Source organism: Palaemon carinicauda, chromosome 20, assembly GCF_036898095.1.
Source record: "Palaemon carinicauda isolate YSFRI2023 chromosome 20, ASM3689809v2, whole genome shotgun sequence".
NCBI classification, from domain to species: Eukaryota; Metazoa; Arthropoda; class Malacostraca; order Decapoda; family Palaemonidae; genus Palaemon; species Palaemon carinicauda.
The window spans coordinates 95439292-95446494 of NC_090744.1; the positions used below are offsets into that span (position 1 = coordinate 95439292).

Below are 7203 nucleotides of genomic sequence, written 5' to 3' on the forward strand. Positions count from 1 at the left end.
GGAAATGCGTTGTACAACACCAAGATTGAACATATATCCCTGTCTTTACTGGGTAGAAAATTGGAACAGGTTTGTAGCATTAAGAATGGGGTTCTCCATAAAGACTGAGTACAATGTTTTTTTTTAGGAGTAAAAAAAAGTAAGTGGCTGAAATTGCAATCTTTCTTTTTTTCTAGGAAAGGTGTATTGTTTCGACACCAGTTCCACCGGAAAATGAGTGTGAGGACTTGTAGCCATCTTTTCTGTGGTAACATTAGTGACTATCTAAACGTTAAAGTATATTTTAGATAACGAGGAGTTAAGTTCAAGTCAAGATTAATTTCTTTCGAAATAGTATCTGTTCGAAAAAGGATTTCAAGTAGTTTTGTAGTTTATAAGAAGAGATTAAAGTGCTTAACGAACACCGGATTTTTTTTAGAAATCAAATTGCCGGTTATGACAAACTTTATATTGTTTTGATTATGGAAAAGGACCTCTCATCCTGGCTTTATTCGCTCGAGAACATCACATACATAGAAAAACACCCATAATACAAAAACCATAATATAGCACATGGTAATGACAACAATGGCGACATTGAACACAATGCAGATATCAAAATATATAACTATAACTACATCAAACTCCCACCAATCTTCTGTTTCGCATGCATCCCTTTTGTAAGATGATCTACCCTTATAACTATCAAGCGTTGTTTTAGATTGTCCCAGACACGGGTTCACAAATAGAACGCGACCGGACCTTCTCATCCCAGAGGGATATCCCCAGACTCCTTTTGTTGTGGAGTCACTGGATTTTTCTCGAGAACAAGGTCGTCCCCTTCTGAGCCAGTAACATCAACAAGATTTCCTTGGGGAGCTCCAACATTTTTCTTGGGTTCCTGAGAAGGAGTTTGGGCCTGTGGGGTTCACTCTGCCAGGTTCTCTATTGGGGCTAAATATCTATCAGTCACCGTAGTTTCCCGGTCATCTTTCAACTCTCCGAAAGGACAATTTTAATTGTCAGTTTATGATCAGTTTCCCAGTCAATAACTTCTGTTCTATCATTACTTGATAATGAAGTTGTATCATTACTTGATAATGAAGTTCTATCATTACTTGATAATGAATAATGTCTTGAATTCATTCTTTGGTGTTTTAAGTTTCTCTCATTTGTCTATAGTCCATTTCTTTTAGCGATGCATATTTGCACCGACTCGCAGCGGTGCCCTTTTAGCTCGGAAAAGTTTCCGGATCGCTGATTGGTTGGACAAGATAATTCTAACCAATCAGCGATCAGGAAACTTTTCCGAGCTAAAAAGGCACCGCCGCGAGTCGGTGCAAATATGCATCGCTAAAAGAAATGGACTATAGTTACAGACTGGCCTTTTTATTTAACCGAAAACACCAAATTCTTCCGGAAACCACCATAACTACTGGAAATTTAACCTTTTAATTTAAAACTAATTAGTCATACAAACGCTTAAAACACATTCACTTATAATTATACATGTAACTAGATTTTAAAAAGTCCGAAATTATATTAATAAATATAAAATCTCACCAAAACATTGGTCAATGATACAATTTAAAAAACTAAATATATATGTATATATATATATACATATATATATATATATATATATATATATATATATATACATAGTATATATATATATATATATATATATATATATATATAATTATATATATATATATATTATATAATATTTTATGTATATATAATGTATATATATATTATATATATAATATGTGTATATATATAGTATGTATATATATACATATATATATATTATATATATATATATATATATTTATATATATGTAATATGAGTATATATTTATATATAATAAATATATATATATATATATATATATATATATATATATATATATATATATATATTTATATATATATATATATATATATTATATATATATTATATTTATATATTATATATATTATATATATATATATATATTACATATATATATATATTATGTATATTATGTATATTATATATATATATATATATATATATATATATATATATATATAAACCCAAAACAGTCATAGGCTACATACCATTTTAAAGGCTAGTCAAACACACACACACACACAGACACACGCACACACACACACAGACACACGCACACACACATATATATATACATATATATATATATATATATATATATATATATATATATATATATATATATATATATATATATAACTCTTCTCATTAAACCAAAAAAAGAACATATACACAATCTATCTCTGTCATTTTACTGTTGTCTTTGCAGTTATTTTTATTAGCACTTATCTTGGCCGTTGGTGTGTAAGCTACTCTTTTCTTTTACGAGATTCTTCTTTTGTCGCTTCGTTGCCAATAACAGTTTATATAGATAGCGTGTTCTCTTTTCTGTCGTTATTGCCATCCAATTATTACCAGAAAGTGCTAATGTGTTATACCAGGTGGCCGTGGTTATACTCCACAAGTGACCATCTCTTACCCCTACCCCCAAACATTGTTCCACTAAGTCCCTCAGTTTCTCCAGAAGTCCTGATCGTTTCTGTGATTTCCAGTCAACCGCTTGTTTTAGTACATGGTTTATACTTTCATCATGAACGTCAAGATTAGGCATGCGATCTCAGTACAAAGAATTTGATCAGAATAATGTGCTAACATTTTCCCAGATATATACTTTACTTTAATGGCTGCTTTTCTCGTCCTATTTAGCAGGAAAATCCTACACCTTGTAGGACCTTTCCAGTCATGTTAAAGGTTAAAGGTGACTGGTTTCAGTTCCGGTTCCATCAGAATAGATGTTCACCAGAACGTCAGCCGGGCAAGCCCAACCCCCCACTGTGGTGCCCTACCACAGCAGTAGCCTCCCCAGTAAACAGCTTAAACTCACGGTCCTGGGCGGGGATCGATCTCTTGCCATGCGAATGCTAGGCAAACACGTTACCACTGTATTGCATTCTGGGGCATTCAGTATTTCACAGCGCACAGTGCTCGGTTATTGTCAAATCCACACTCTCGAAGCATTTAGAAAACTTCCATTGGAAATAATTGCAATTTGGTCATTACCTTGAATTACTTTCTGGTTACCTTTGTGGCCCTTTGAAAAATTGGAACTCGGAGAAACAGTCGTTTGGAAAGGTATTGCAATTAGAAAAACGGCCTTATTTTTTGTTTTTATCTTTTATTATGAAAATACAATTACATTTTCTTAACATACATTTTTTTCCTTTTATAAAGAAATATTTCCTTAACAAATTATATTTTACATTTTTGTATATACATTATAACATTTAATATATGATAAAATTAAATTTTTATTTTATTATTTTTCTAAATATGTTTTTAAGTTAGAAACATACTGATTTGTGAAAATATTTTTAACATGATTCTTATATACAATGATATTGACATTAAATGTATTTAACAGTTTAATCTTTATACACTTAATAACTTATTTAAATAAAAAGGTGAATTGTGTAACATATAAAGGAAAGAAAACTACAACTATATTAAATATTCAATTTATATATTATGATTAGTAAACCAGCCTTATTTGAATAAAAAAGGTTAATTTTGTCAAATATGAATTCACTTTCCTTTCCTTCATATTTCAAGGTAAATTATAAAGAAATAATCAATAATATAGGTTTCCGTAAGTTTCCGATAAAACTTACTACCGCAGCTTGGCTCTTATTAATGATAATAGTAAACTGTATTCAAATAATTAGTTTTCATCCATACCGTTAATAACATGACTTTTAGGTAGTAGGTTGGCCAGGGCACCAGCTCCCCGTTGAGGTACTACCGCTAGAGCATTATTAGGTCCTTTGAATGGTCAGACAGTTCTACATTGGATCCCAGTTTCTGGTTACGGTTCATTTCCCCTTTGAATACACATACACAGAATAGTTTGGCATATTCTTTACATATTCGCCTCTGTCCTCATACACCTGATAACACAGAGATTACCAAACAATTCTTCTCTCAAAGGGTTAACTACTGCACTGTGATTGTTCAGTGGCTACTTTTCTTTAGCTGTGGTAAGCAGCTCTTCTAGGAGATGGACACTCCGAAATCAAACCATTATTCTCTAGACTTGGGTAGTGCCATAGCCTTCCGCTTTCTTGGGTTGGAGCTCTCTTGCTTGAGGGTACACTCGGTACGATATTCTCATATTTCTCTTCCTCTTGTTTTGTTGAAGTTTTTATAGTTTGTATAGGAAATATCTATTTTAATGTAAATAGCTTTAAACTCACGGTCTCGGTCTGGGATCGAGCTGCTGCCATGCGAATGCTAGGCGAATTCGTTACCACTGTACTACCCAGGAGGGTATTTTGTTGTATAAATCCAATGGGGAGAATTTTAGGTAAAATAAAATGTTCACCTGTCTCTTATCTATGAACCACGTATTTGAGGCAACTTCTTTAGGACCAACATAGTTATTTACAGGCATATTCATTAAAAAAAAAAAAATAAAGTTGCTTATGGGTGTTGCTAGAAAATTGTTTAAGCATGAACTTGGGACATGTGTCCTGTGTACAAAATTTGGCATCGTAAAGTGTCTTCAGCTAGTTTGTAGTTTTCTTGAAAAAAACTAATCTCTGTTGTCATAAATGAGCTTTAAATAATGGCTTTCACTTTACTTAAAGGGCTAGATAACCTGTTTTTAATTCGTCTGTTCCCTATTTGGGCGAATTCTAAGGATGGAACTTAACCTAATTAATTTCGGAGGGTTTAATTAGAAAATGGAAGTGACACAGACCTGTAAATGACGAGAAGAAAAATTCCTTGGGAGATCAAGTTTTGTTGCGCAAATCTTTGACTTTTGCATAACAAGGGCATAGAACCGTAAGGAATCTGTAGGCTTCAGAATATTTATACTATATATATATATATATATATATATATATATATATATATATACTGTATATATATATATATATATATATATATATATATGTATATATATATATATATATGTATATATATATGTATATATATATATATGTATATATATATATATGTATATATATATATATATATATATATATATATATATATATATATATATATATGTATATTGTGTGTGTGTCACCAAGCGTAACAGAAATAAAGTCTAAAGGAGACTTAAGTTCTTCATTTCCCAAAGAGGAGTGCCATATTTGTCAGTCTACAGATAATAGAATTTGGCAGATCACAATTGAATGCTGTCCTCTTTATAGCTAATATTCCTTGATGGATCTTTTATGGTTTCCCAAGGAAGATTTGAGCCTCGTAACTTCAACTTTGAGCTTTATTACCTCCTCCACCTTAGTTGGGTGGAGGTTATGTTTTTACTTGTTACTTGTTTTGGGTTTAAATCCAACCCTCCACTGAAGTCGAGTGAACTACTACTCGGGCGGGTCCATATCAATCATCTAACGAAACATTTTCATTATAACTTATACAATTCTTTGATTGTAGCATCTTCCAAATCATATGATCTTGTGAAAAGTAATGTCTTTAGTTTCTTCTTGAATTCAATTGCTCCCTTTAGATCCTTCATCTCAGTTGGCAGTTTATTATAATGTCTATGTGTTAGTGAACAACTGCCTGGCCACAGTTTTACTCGTAGAGTAGTGAAACTTTCAGAGATTAATTGTTATGTTGAGACCTGGAAGTGATTCAATTTTGAAAGTCCCAGGTCAAAGGTCAAGGTCGAGCAAAAGGTCGAGTGAATTAATAACCTCAACACCAAGTTCGCACATGGTTGTCAAACAGACTTCACAAACGCCTACGGTCTAAATCGATTCTGGGAAAAGCAAGCTCGTATCGAGAAATAAGCTGCCGTGGCGGAGGTCTGCCCTCAGACTGCTTTTCTAGTTGTGACTGTAAAGAGTTTAGATTAGGAGATTAAGGCTTCTGTTCATTTTCTTTATGCCTGTTCATTGTTTTTCCATGAATAAAGGCAATCACCTTCTCTTCTGGATATGGTGTTTTTTCTTATGAGTGTCATTAACGAATCTGATCATTTTGAAGGGATCTGTAGTAATCTGAGAAATCCTCAGCCAAGACTATAAATGTGTATTCTTTTATGCCTATGGCATTGCTACAAGCTTCTATTATTTCTTTTATTTTCAATATGATATTCTGTACAAAACATTTTATCTCTGAATGTCTTAACATTCTGTCCATGTTCCATTTAATGCATTGTGAGATGTATTTTCTCTGCCCTTCTCAATTCCTGCTCTTTATCAGTGACCTTCAACGTCATACGAGTCAACACTAACGAACGCTCTTCTGCATTTGCATCCATTGCTATTCATAATCTTGTTGGGCTTAATTTGGAGACTGGATCTTCCCTTCCTACTTGCAATTCACAAACATAGCAACATCATGTGCATGCTGAGTCGTCTTATATTGAGTATATCCGAACCCAATGGGTTTTTTTTCTGTGTTCCATTAGTTTACATCAATAAATACATGTTAATTTCATTTTTTAATCATAATTTTTTGGCCAGTGTTCATTTGATATTTTCAGTGGCTTTCCCATTAACTCTCCATCTATATACCATCCGCCCTCATTATGAATAAAACTTCATCTTCATTATTTAATGTTTCCACGTCTTCAGTTGACGCTTCTTTATTAATAGAATGCTTAATTTTGCTAAATTTCTAATGTTGAATCTTCGAGAATATTAGACTTGATCTTGTCACCGATATGGTGTTTTAACTCTTCGCTAATCATAAATTTATTCTGTGGGGATTTTAAAATAGAATATTTGCTTTATAATCACTTTAAGTATTCGCAATCCTTCCTCTTAACCTTTATGAAATGAATCTTTCATCTCGGTGAATGAATCTATATTAAAGTGGACGATCTGAGTACATTTTCTTCTTACAAAATTTGATACAATGCCCCCTGAGAGAATCGAACTCTCGACCCCTGGTTTACAAGACCAGTGCTCTGCCCCTGAGCTAAGGAGGCTCCGGCAAACGAATCGATCGTTACTAGATATAGTCATTTTTTGCACATCAATCATAATTATGAAAAACAATATTTTCTCATGAATTTATATTAACTATATTCTCTTGTAAGATAATAAATGTTGAAATAAGTTGTGGAAATAATTGATCTTACTATTATCTTTCGCTAATCATATTTTGCAAGTCAACCACCATTCTTTTGTTCG

The 7203-nt window shown here is 32.4% G+C and overlaps 1 non-coding gene across 1 annotated transcript; it reads right to left on the reverse strand.

The window, feature by feature from the left end:
- Window positions 1-6926: 6926 nt before the first annotated feature.
- On the reverse strand, window positions 6927-6998 carry TRNAT-UGU (transfer RNA threonine (anticodon UGU)). The gene has a single exon. It is a non-coding gene; the product is annotated as a tRNA-Thr (tRNA).
- Between the last annotated feature and the right edge of the window lie 205 nt (window positions 6999-7203).